Source organism: Pelodiscus sinensis, chromosome 1 (assembly GCF_049634645.1).
Source record: "Pelodiscus sinensis isolate JC-2024 chromosome 1, ASM4963464v1, whole genome shotgun sequence".
Taxonomy (NCBI): Eukaryota; Metazoa; Chordata; order Testudines; family Trionychidae; genus Pelodiscus; species Pelodiscus sinensis.
The window spans coordinates 215,799,043-215,811,467 of NC_134711.1; the positions used below are offsets into that span (position 1 = coordinate 215,799,043).

Here is a 12,425-nt window from a genome sequence, read left to right on the forward strand (position 1 = left end):
CTTCCAGGTCTTCCTGGCACTAGCTATCTATGATTTTTAATGTGAGTATAACTTTTCTTGTGGTATTTTATAGAGCTACCTCTGGTCTCAGCCAAACCAGAGTCATTGAAAATAATGAGGCTACATCTAGACTGGCATGATTTTCCGCAAATGCTTTTAACGGAAAAGTTTTCAGTTAAAAGCATTTGCGGAAAAGAGCGTCTAGATTGGCACGGACGCTTTTCCGCAAAAGCACATTTTGCGGAAAAGCGTCTGTGGCCAATCTAGACGCACTTTTCCGAAAAAAAGCCCCAATCGCCATTTTCGCGATTGGGGCTTTTTTGCAGAAAACAAATCTCAGCTGTCTACACTGGCCCTTTTGCACAAAAGTTTTGCGCAAAAGGGACTTTTGCCTGAACAGGAGCAGCATAGTATTTCCACAAAAAGCACTGATTTCTTACAGTCAGTGTAAGTCAGTGCTTTTGCGGAAATTCAAGCGGCCAGTGTAGACAGCTGGCAAGTTTTTCCGGAAAAGCGGCTGATTTTCCAGAAAAACTGGCCAGTCTAGACGCAGCCTGATGGTTTTGAGTTTTGAAAACTCCCATTAGTTACCTTTACTGAATGTGAACTCTTCCCCCATCTGTATTTGTACGGGTTGTAAATTGTCTCCTGATCATACATAATCTTCAGAGGTTTATTAGGGCATCCAAATTCCCATTGAGACGCTTAGTTTGAGCCCATGCATGCTCCTGTCCCATGCCCAATTTTCACACTAGATGGCTGGGATTTCCCAGTCAGTCAGTGCTGTTGGAAGTGAGTGAGTAAATGAGCTGGGCTTTGAGATGGCCATGGTAATGAACGTGCATGAACTATATTTTCAGACTTATGCAGAGGCCCATTCATATAATGCATAGTCAACCTGAGGAACTCCTTGCCAGAGGATGTTGTGATGTCCAAGACTATAACAGTGTTCAAAAAAGAGCTAGAGAGGTTAGGTGCATCAATGCCTATTATCCAAGATGTTCAGGAATGGTGTCCCTAGCCTCTGTTTGTCAGAAGCTGGGAATGGGTAACAGGGGATGGATCACTTGATGATTACCTGTTCTGTTCACTCCCTCTGGGGCACCTGACATTGGCCATTGTCAGGAGACAGGGCACTGGGCCCTGATTTGATCCATATTCATTGCTATCCTGTTCTTTCCTCCATTGCACAATGGAGACACTAAGCACTATTCAATGGTTTGAGGAGAAAAAATAAATTTAGGGGACCATATTTTGCTGAGCTCTCTGGCCAAAGACATTTTATGTTTATTGTGAAGTCAAAGAATGAATGTATCTATGTTACAGGAATTCAAGAGTCAGAGAATGTATGTGAGGTATGGGCGTGGTGTGGTGTTACTTCTCAGCATATATGGAAATTTGCAACATTTGATCTTCTCATGGTGAAAACTGTCTCCAATATCTCACAGCTATCATCCACTTGTGCCAAGTAATTAGGTGCCCCCTTGCCACACTACAATATCTCTTGGAAGCAGCTGCAAAATGAGGTGCTGCAGATAGTCTTATTCTGAGCTCTGTCTGTCCTGGAGATGCTGGAAGAGGTGTGGGTAGTAGTGCCAAATGGCACAGGAAAGCTTTCTCCCCTCCTCCCCCCAAAATCCCAGTGTGGTATATGCAGCCAGAATCTGCATGAGCAGCCACATTTTGGCCATGCTCCACTCGATCCTCTTTTTCAGACTATCCAAACTAGCATGTTTTGTTTTAAAAAGATGCCCAGTCCTGGCTTCAGAAAGGAGAAACAAGTTCAGGTCTCAAACTCATTCCTGTGCCCATGTGTACCCATGTGAGATTCTTTGAAATTCTGATGTGGAGGCCCCCCTGCTGCATTTTGGCTGCTGTTCAAAAGTGTGTGTGTGTGTGTGTGTGTGCGTGCGCGCGTGCACACTTCCCTTCACATCAGAATAGTATTTGAAAGAACTGCCACATGGTGCATTAGCCTTGGAGGGTAGAGGAAATTCTGATCAGAAGTTTAACAACTCATAGCTCGCGGATTTTTTTCCTCTTTCACTCACTCACTCACTCACTCACTCACTCACTCACTCACTCACTCACTCACTCACTCATTCACTCTGTGGCTACGTCTATACTGCAGAACTATTTCAGGATACCCCGAATAGCTATTCTGCATCTTTTGAGTGTGCCCATTATTTCGAAATATAATGTGCTCGCTATTCCAACATCTCTGTAAACTTCATTCCATGAGGAGTATGGGACATTTTGGAATAGCGATTTATTTGAAATAAGTACGTAGACAGCACGAAATTTAGAAATAAGCTATTTCTAAATTAACTCAAAAAAAGCTATGCAGTTTGCATAGCTTATTTCAAGCTCTGGGTGCAGTGTAAAGGCACCCTGTTTGTCTTTTTAATACGATACTGAAAGAATTTCCTAGCCTTTCCTGTGAGGCTTAAAGAACATTTTCTGGCACTAAAAACACTGTAGGGATTCCCACCATTTCTGTAATATCTTTGATCTGGGATTGGGACTATTCCAATAAATACATTCTCTGTGTATTATGCATTGTATTTCTTTTTCACCTGGCCATTTTCCTTAATCGGGTTTTCCCATTGGACAATAGTTTTTATTTAACTCGTAGATAACTTTATTCTGGTCATTTTGAAAGTTTTGCACCAAATAATTTCTTTTATGCACTGCTTCTCTTCTCTTATCAAATTCAAAAATTAAATCTAAAATTTGGTAGACAGGGAGCACAAAACCCTGAATGTTTATTGCTACTGTCAGGAATGAGGAGAAGAGCAACGGTTATAAGCTTTAAAATCTGCTTTTCTGCTTTGAAGATGGCACATGTTAATAGCAATTAAGCAGTGCATCATAACCATACAGAATGCTGTTTTAGTGATCATTATAGACCCACAGTCTATGTAAGGACTTTAGGATTGTCCCCAAGCAGCAGAAGGGCAATTGATGTAGCTTCAAAATAAAACGGTGAATTCTAAATGTCAGAATAAATATTCCATGCCCAAAATGATATCCTATGTATCTGGCCAGGGACCTTGTGTTACATCAGATATTCCCCTACTGTATTCAAACACAGTGATTTTTAAATTAGATTTAATGGAAATGGCAGTTTCAGATCATTAAGAGCATGGAAAGAATGGCAGGAACATCACAGACATTAGGTGGAATTTTGATAGGTGCCTACTGTAACTTGGTAGCACCAGTCATATTGATTTGTTTTTTTCTAGCTGGGATCCATATTTATTTGAACTGAAAAGGATTTTCCTCTCAGCCCCGCTCGCAGAGGATTAGATGTTCACCTGGATGATAAAATGCCCACAGTTAGGGCAAAATGAAATAAGAAAGGATGTTAGCCCTCAAGCTTCAGGGCGTAAGCCTTGATTTCAATGTGACATGCTTCCAAGGGCTTATCTATCTGAACATTTAGTTCATAGCAAGCTGAGGAGTAAATCTACCTTTTCCACAAAGTGTCATGTGGCCTATGTTGCCGTGTACCATGAGTCCCTCAGTATGCTTTGATCTATCCTGCCATACTAAATACATAGCAGCAAGACCCACATGGACATTTGGAGTGCAACACACTGATGAGCACCAGCTGCTGTGTACTAATACATCATATATAAAGCCCTCAGGCACTTTTCAAAAAATCCTGAAATCTAATGCCGCTTAGTTGCCTAGAAATTACTGTGCAGTTACTTTACCCTACTTTAGGAAAAATCAGTTCCAGGTTATTGGCATAGCTAGAGTACCTGTATCAGTCCCCTCGACCCATTCTCAGTCTTCATCGGTTGCTGCTTTTATATTACTCTTTCATCATTGAGCTTTTGTTGTAGTACTTGAGAAGCAGAGGTCACATCCCAGACTCAAAGGCTTTGTTCAAACAAAACACCACGGCTTCTATAAAGTGTAGGACAGAAGCAAGGATACATTTGTGTAGAAAAATCGTTCTTGACACTGTAATGTGCTCTTCTACCTGTTACATCATAGAACCAAGGTCAGGGAAATTAGTACCTACTATCCCTTTATTATCAAAGACCCTTTCTTCTTGGCAGCTGTTTATATTATCTCCTCTCATAATATAGTAAAATTACTGTAATCCTTATGCATCCACACGTGTGTTTTGACAAAAAAAGTTCTTGTGCTTTAACATTTTAAATGTAACTGGGTAAAATTTTACTTCTCTGTAAAGCCTAACAATCAAGGTGACTGTGACGGGGCTGGCCTGCCCCGCACTGAACAGGGGGGCGGAGAGCCCATCTATTGGGTAGAATATGCCCCTCCCCCACAGCCCTGCTGGGCATGCTCACATCGCAGCCCCAGTATAAAAGGCTGCCGGGCCGCTCAGTAGCGGCTGACCTCCGGGGAGGAAGGAGCTCCGGCCCAACCTCCAGAGCCACAGACGGACCTGCTGCTGGAACCAGAGATGTTGGGACTGCCGCCCTTGCTGCTACCATCCCCGGGTCGAGAACGCCCGCAACGCCAATTCCGGGGGGCCGCCCGCCCCGCCACAGTGGACAACCCCTTCGCTGCTGCCCCAGACACGGGACCTGCTAACTTTGCGGCCGCCGCCAGCCCAGCTTCTGTAGGTGTGGTCTCTGTCAGCCACTGGGCTGGGGTAGGAAGCAACCCAGGGCAAGGGGCAGGAAACCCCCCAGTGGGCTCGGCACGTTTTGGGGAGAAATCCCTGCCGAGCCAGTGGTGGGAACCACCCACCACTACTAGGGCCCTGGGTTGGGTTCCGGTGGAGAGGGAGGGCCCGGACTCCCCTACCCCATCCCCCCAGGGCGTGGACTAGGCCTCAGGGCCTACTTTAACTTTGGGGAGAAGAGGGCGGGGGCTAGGGACCCCGATACAGTGACTCTTTATTTTCAGTCTGAGCCTAAATATTCCTGGCTCTGTTAAGGTTGAAAGATGTTCAGCTATGCCAGTTGGCATCAATCCCTTCATAATTACAGTTTCTCAGTATCAGATGCTATTTTATCTTCATCACATCTTCCAGCCTTGCCTCCCCTCTCCACCAGTAACTGTATTATCCAAATCATAATATGCAATTGGAGGCACATCAGACTTTGCTTCTCAATCCTGGAGCTTTTCTATGTAAAATAATCTGTATCTTGGGTCAGATTGTTGTATTTTTCTAGATTTTTTTGTTTAAACTGTTTTGGGAACAAGAGTCCCTGCCAGATCTATTAACAGGGAATCTTTCTATCCTAGTAAAGAGAAGAGAAATTGATACAGGAACTTAAGTGAAACAGTCAACTGAAAAAGAGTCCCATTTAGTTAGGCTACGTCTAGACTGCAGGCTTTTTTCAGAAGAAGCCTTTCAGAAAAAGGCTTCTTCCTTGTAGAAAGAGGATTAGCAATGTCAGAAAAATCCTTCTGTTCTTTCTATTTTCTTTCAAAACAATGCAATTTCAGAGTGGATGTAATTGAAGTTTTTTCTGAAAAACGGCCATTTTCCCCAAAAAATTCTGTAGTGTAGACATACCCTTACATAATGGCAGACAACTAAATAGATGTAATTTTATAAGTGCTTGTATACAAATGCTAGAAGTCTAAATAATCAGATGATATTAAATGAGAATATTGATATAATAGAATAATGGTAACCAATGAGACATGGTAATACCAGGGTACAATATATATATAAGAATGACAGGGAAGCTCCAGATGATGGGGCATGGTGAAAGAAAGCACAGAATGAAAATAATAAAAAAATTAAATGTCTCAATCTATACCACAGAGTCTCTATAGATAGACATTCCATGCTTGAATAATAATAACATTGCAGTAGAAATATACTATTGATGGGCCCTACCAAATTCACAGTCCATTTTGGTCAACTGAAATTTCACAATCTTATAATTGTCCTGACCCAAAATGGAGTTGGAGGGGGGAAGCGCAGTTTCTTATAGGGGGATAAAGTGGAAAGAGGATCAGTCCCACCAGGCTCTGTATTGGAACCGGTGCTGTCAACATATTTATAAGTGATCGGGAATAAGGGATAAACCAAAGTGACAAAATTTACAGATGATAAAAAATTACTCAAGAGAGTTAAGTCTAAAGTTGAATGCAAAGCGTTGTAGAGGGAGCTCACAACACAGAGTAACCAGGCAGATGAAATTCAATATTGGTAAATGCAAAGTAATCCACACTGGAAAACAGTCTCCCAAACATGCATATAAAATGAGGCGATCTTAATTAATTGTTACCACGCAGGAATGTAATCTTGGAGTCATTGTAAACAGTTCTCTGAAAACATCTGCTCTATGTATAGTGGCAGTCAAAAAAAAAAAGCTAACAGAATGCTAGGAACCTTTAGGAAAGGAACCAAGAAAATAAATATAATAATGTCATTATATAAATCCATAACTACTGCACATCCTGAATACAGGCAGTCCCCGAGTTACGTAGATCCGACTTACGTCGGATCCGCAGTTACGAACAGGGTTTGCTGCCCGTCTCCCTGATCTGCTGGAGACCAGCAGACCAGGGAGACAGGAAGCAAAGCCTCTGAGGACGCCGGCAACGGGACAGCCGTGGCGCGTCTGGGATGTCCGCTGCCCGCGTGCTCCGCGGCTTTGCTCCACGTCTCCCCATACCAGGGAGACGGGGAGCAAAGCCGGGGAGCACGCGGGCAGCGGGCAGCCCGGATGTGGAGCAAAGCCGCGGAGGACTCGGGTGGCGGGACCCCAGTGCGTCTCGGTCCCCCGCCCGCGTCTCCCTGGTCTGCTGGGGGGGGGGGCGCAGCTAGTACGCCCCCCCCCCCCAGCAGTCCAGGCTTTTCTCGGACGCCTGTGGTAGAGCAGCTGGGGCGCTGCCAGTTGGTCCCGCAGCGCCGCTTTGGGCGCTACTGGACCAACCCAGCAGCACCCCAGCTGCTCTGCCCCAGGCGTCCTGATTCAGCTGCTGCTGGGCAGTTTCAGCAGTGGCTGAATCAGGACACCTGGGGCAGAGCAGCTGGGGTGCTGGTGGATTGGTCCAGTAGCGCTGAGGAGCGGCGCTACTGGAGCAACCCAGCAGCACCCAAGCTGCTCTGCCCCAGGCGTTCCCAAGTCAGCCGCTGCTGAAACTGACCAGCGCTGACTGCAGGAAGCCCGAGGCTTCCTGGAATCAGCCGCTGATCAGTTTCAGCAGCAGCTGACTTGGGGACGCCTGGGGTTCTTAAGCTGAATCTGTATGTAAGTCGGAACTGGCGTCCAGATTCAGCCTGTTGAAACTGATCAGAGGCTGATTCCAGGAAGCCCGGGGCAGAGCAACTCTGCCTCGGGCTTCCTGTAGTCAGTCGCTGGTCAGTTTCAGCAGCGGCTGAATCTGGACGCCAGTTCCGACTTACATACAGATTCAACTTAAGAACAAACCTACAGTCCCTATCTTGTACGTTACCCGGGGACTGCCTGTACTTCATATGGTTCTGGCTGTTCCGTCTCAAAAATGTATCAGAATTGCAAAAGATAGAAAAGACGCAACAAAATGATTAAGTATATGAAAAAGTCATCTCTTTTTCAAGATGAAAACTCCAATTTTTTTTAATCTCTCCTCACATAGACACTAAGAGGGCATATGATACAGGTTTATAAAATCATGAGTGGTGTGGAGAAAGTTATTGCTTCACCCAGTCAAATTAATTAGGCAGCAGGTTTAGTAAAAGCAAAGGGGAGTACTTCTCACAACACATAGTCAATCAGTGGAACTCATTGCCAGGGGATGTTGTAAAGGTCAAAAGTATAAGTGAATTAGATATGTTTACAGAAGCTAGGTCTATCTGTGATTATTAATCAAGATGATCAGGATGCAACCTATGCCTTCAGTGTCCTTCATTTCTGACAGCCAAAAGCTGGATGTGCACAACAGGGGATGGATCACTAATTAGTGTTTTGCTCATTCCCCTTCTATTGGAAGACAGCAAACTGGGGCACATAGAGCATGGGTCTGATTCAGTCTGACATTCTTACATTTTGCATTTTTGTGGGTTCAGTTAAGCAGAAAGAATAGTGGAGGGAAAGGGGGTTAGAGGCACAGGATGGGAGAAGAAGATAAAAAGCAGATGTGGAGAAAAGCTAAGGTGAAGAGAAACTATGGGAGCGGAGGGAGAGCTTGGAGAAAATAGCCACTACCTTCTGACACTATTAAAATACGTTGGATTAAAACTCATTTTTAGAGGAGTTCTATGTGGGGAAAATGGTAAATATACTGTTTATTTATAAACAGGAATTGTCCTTCAAACACAGATAGTTGACGAGGCTATTTAAATGACATTTAAATCCCATTAAATTCTGTGTCGGGGGTTTAGCAATTTCATTGAACTTTGCTTTTTTATAAAGTATGGATAAAATAATCCAAATGCAATTTTTAACATTCTAAATTTAACAAAAATGAAGGGTTTTCCAGAAGGTCTACCATAGCTGTTTATTAAACCATGATCATAATAATTTTGTCATTGTTTGTTTAGCTATATTTTAAGTGGAAATAATTATTATTTTTCTCATTTCAGGCTTCAAAATATCACAATATTGGCTTAACCTTTTAAATATTTTATGATCTTTTTATTTGCTTTCTAGTTTCTGAGTCATTAAACTTCACTTGAGTCATTGCTTCAATTTTTTTTCTCTGAAACCATGAGGGCTAGAAACTTTTTAAAAATTTAAGCTTTTTTTTTAACCCCATAATCTCATGACATCCAAAAGCTGGGTCTTTAAGAAAAAATACACATCATAAACTTCATTATAACATTGTGGGAAATGGTAATCCTGCTTGAGGGATTTATATCTGACTGCTTTTCATATGTGGTAAATACATTGCTCATGAAGCCTGCACTAACATCAGAAATAGAGGATTCCCTCTGTCTCTTGATTTAGTTGGGATGAGAAAGAGGTGGGCTGGATTCTTTTTCTTTGTCTAGATTGGACTTTATTTTAGTGGCTTCTCCCTGTGCACTGTGATGTCTTGAACTATTCTCTGCAATGTTTTGGTGCTTTTTTTTAATTCCTTGTTTTTAAAACTGGATCTTGCTAATGGGTATTTCTGTGATGCAGTATAGGGTTTCAGGTGATAGAAGAGATAAAAGACATTCTTGGCCCTGTTTAGACTAATTTCTGTAAACTGGTTATGAACAAGAACCTTTGCTTAGATACTGTGTGAACAGTGGAGGGATAGGAAAACATTTTTAAACCAGAAAAAAAAAAAAAAACCCTGCTACAATCATTCATCCAGGCTTTCACTAAAGTTCTAGAAACCCCTCCCTCCCCCCAGTATTGGGGAGTCTGTGCTGGTGCGCCCGCCTTTTACCATCCCACTGTAGGGCTGGAGCAGGACTGAACTGAGGCATGGGCAAGCCGGGCAACTGCCCAGGGCACCGATCAATGAGGGGCGCCTGATGGCAGCTGTAAGGGGTGCGCGGCATCCCTCACAGCTGCCATCAGGTGCCACGCAACAGGCTCCCGCAGCGCTAGCCCCGCAGCGCCAGCCAGCAGCGTCCTTCTCCCCATGGCCGCAGATCCCTGCACAGCCCAGCACGCGTGCCAGCAGTGGTGGCCGGGCTGGGCTGGGCAGCACAGCGCATGCGCCGTGCGCCTGGGGGCAGCACTGCACGCCCGGTCCCAGGGAGCCAAAGTGCCTCGGGCTGGCCCTGCGCTGGAGCACACAAAATCTACTAGCCTGGGCCCCCCTCGGCTCTGGGGTCCGAGGGGAATATTGGGTGTGTCTTTCTCCTCAGCTGGAGTACACATTAGTAAGAGGTTTTTTGTTTGGTTGGTTGGTTTGGGTTTTTTTGTTTGGTTGTTTGTTTGTTTTGGTGGCCTCTGACTGATTTTTCTGTGGGTCAGCAGACCCTGACATAAAGTTTTTCCACCTCTGATCTAGGCCATCCCTGACAGGTGTTTGTCTAACATGTTCTTAAAACTTTCTAGTGACAGATTTCACAACCTACCTAGGCAATTTATTCCAGTGCTTAACTATCCTGACAGGAAATTTTTCTTAATGTCCAATCTGAGCCTCTCCACCCTTGTTGTAATTAAACCCCATTGCTTCTTGTCCTACCCTCAAAAGTTAATGTATCTGTAAAAGTCAGCAACCTCTGGACTCTAACTACCCACACTGACTTGTCCATGGTATTGCTGCTCTTCCAGCCAGCCAGGCACCCAGTTCATCCTCTTCAAATTCTAGGCAGCAACTGACTGCTCTGCCTCTACTGCTTTCTTTTATATTCCGCTGAATGGTCACTTCTGCAGCCCCTCAGATTATCCGCTCCCCTGCATCTATTCTAGGCTGTCTGGAGGACTTTTCCTCAGTTCTTTTTTGGGATGAGATTAGGCAGGTCCATGAGGCATCCAACAGGGGGCCTCCAAACCTAGTCTATCCCATCACAATATCCCAGAATGAAGCTTGCTTTTTTGCAACAGTGTCACCGTTGAGTAAAATTTAGCTTATGATCCACAATGACTCCTCTCTCCTGATCCCTTTCCATAGTCCTCCTTACTAGGCTGTCATTTCCCATTTTGTATGTGTGCAACTGATTGTTCCTTCCTAAGTGGAAACTTTGTATTTACCCTTACTGAATTTCATCCTATTTACTTCAGACAATTTCTCCAGTTTGAATTTTAATCCTTTCCTTCAAAGCACTTGCAAATCTCCAACTTGGTAATATCCACAAAATTTATCTGTGTGCCATAGTCTAAATTATTGATGAAGATATTGAACAGTACCAGATTCAGAATTGATCCTTGTGGGACCTCACTTGATATGCCCTTCCAGCATACCTTTGAATCACTACTCTCTGAATATGGTTTACAAACAAGTTATGTATCCACCTAGTACTAGCTCTATCTACATTGTATTTCCATAACTTGTTTAAGAGACGGTCATGCAAGACAATAGCAAAAGTCTTATTAAAGTCAAGATATAGCACATCTATTGCTTCCCTCTATCCACAAGGCTTGTTTCTCTATTGGTTTGACATAATTTGTTCCTAATAAATCCATTATGACTGTTACTTATCTCATAATCTTTTCGGTGTTTGTAACTTGATTGCTTAATGATTTGCTCCATTATCTTTTTGGATACTGAAGTTAAGCTGACTGACCTGTAACACCCTGTTGCATGGGTTCCATTGTTTGAGAACAAGTAACTGATCATAACTAATTTTGGGGTACTGAGTTAAAAAATTATATCCATTTTTGCCCATGATGTACAGATTTTCTGAAAACTGGAGTCTAATTTTTCAAAAATGCTATTATAACGTGTTATATATTATATGCTGTGACTTATTAATACTTCAAATTAATTGAATTCATCAAAATAAATGCCATCTAGCTTAATTTTGTAGAAGAGGATCACCAAATTATTATATTATATATTATAGGAGTAACAAAACAGAATGGTTTCATTTTTTATGTTTTAAATGATATTTACGGCTGTATTTTCTTCATTTTTCTGCATTTCTTCTGAATTTTATGCATTTTTCAGGTAATCCCCTAACATGGCATCTTGAGGTTGCCTGAATGATCCAAAGAAGCAAAGACAGAACATATCAGATTTTGTTAGAAATGTATGTCACACCTACTTTGGTATAAAACCTGGGAATCAAGACTTTGGAACAAAACTGCCACAAATGTAACGAAATATGTCTGGATCATTCAGGGGGTGCGGGGTGCTCGGGGCTAGGGCAGGGGCTTGAGGTGCAGGAGGGGATTCATGACTGGGGTGGGGTTTCAGGATGTGGGCTCCGACTGGGTACTGCTTACCTCAGGTTGCTCCTGGGTGGTGGTGCAGTGGGGCTAAGGTAGGCTAACCCCTGCCCTGGCCCTGCACCACTCCCAAAAGCAGCCAGCAAACTCCATTCCAGGTCCTGTTGTGCCCACCCCCCTGCTCTGTGGAGAGGGGGAACCTTGACATCAGCTCCACTCTTCTCCCTCCCCCAGGTGTGCGGCGCCCCTTACCACTTCAATCAGGCACCCCCCATATGTTGGCGCCCCGGGCAGCTGTTTGGCTAGCCCCTCCCCCCTTAATCCAGCCCTGCCCTCCCCTGCCCTGCACAGCAAGCAGGAGGTTCCCAGGGGTGGGGGAGGCAGCTCTAATTCAAAGGGCAGGGGGTGCACACCAGTAGAGGGAAAGGTATCTGAAGAGCTGGCACTTGCTAGCCTCTTGGCCAAATCAGTCAGGATCCCCTGTGAGAGGCTCCAAGATCACCTGTAGATCCCAATCTACTGGTTGGTGACCACAGACTTAAGGATTTTAACTGAACACATTTCAATTTCAAAGCAAGCGATCATTGTGTTTGATGCTGCTGCAGTCAAAGACTCAAAACTGAACAAGACGACAGCGATCTCTGGAGTTATTCTGGGTAGCCCTAAAGACCTTTGGGAAACTGGCACTTTATTATACCATTGCCATCGTTTGGAGTTACAAAC

General features: G+C 43.9%; 1 long non-coding RNA gene across 4 annotated transcripts in view; it reads left to right on the forward strand.

Annotated features, from left to right (window-relative positions):
• The first annotated feature begins 7,310 nt into the window (after window positions 1-7,310).
• LOC142823758 (uncharacterized) overlaps window positions 7,311-12,425 on the forward strand; it is a 67,679-nt gene continuing 62,564 nt past the window's right edge. For all 4 annotated transcript variants that reach the window (XR_012898893.1, XR_012898895.1, XR_012898896.1 and 1 more), the window contains exon 1: window positions 7,311-11,563. This is a non-coding gene — a long non-coding RNA (uncharacterized LOC142823758). The remainder of the gene's footprint in view (window positions 11,564-12,425) is intronic.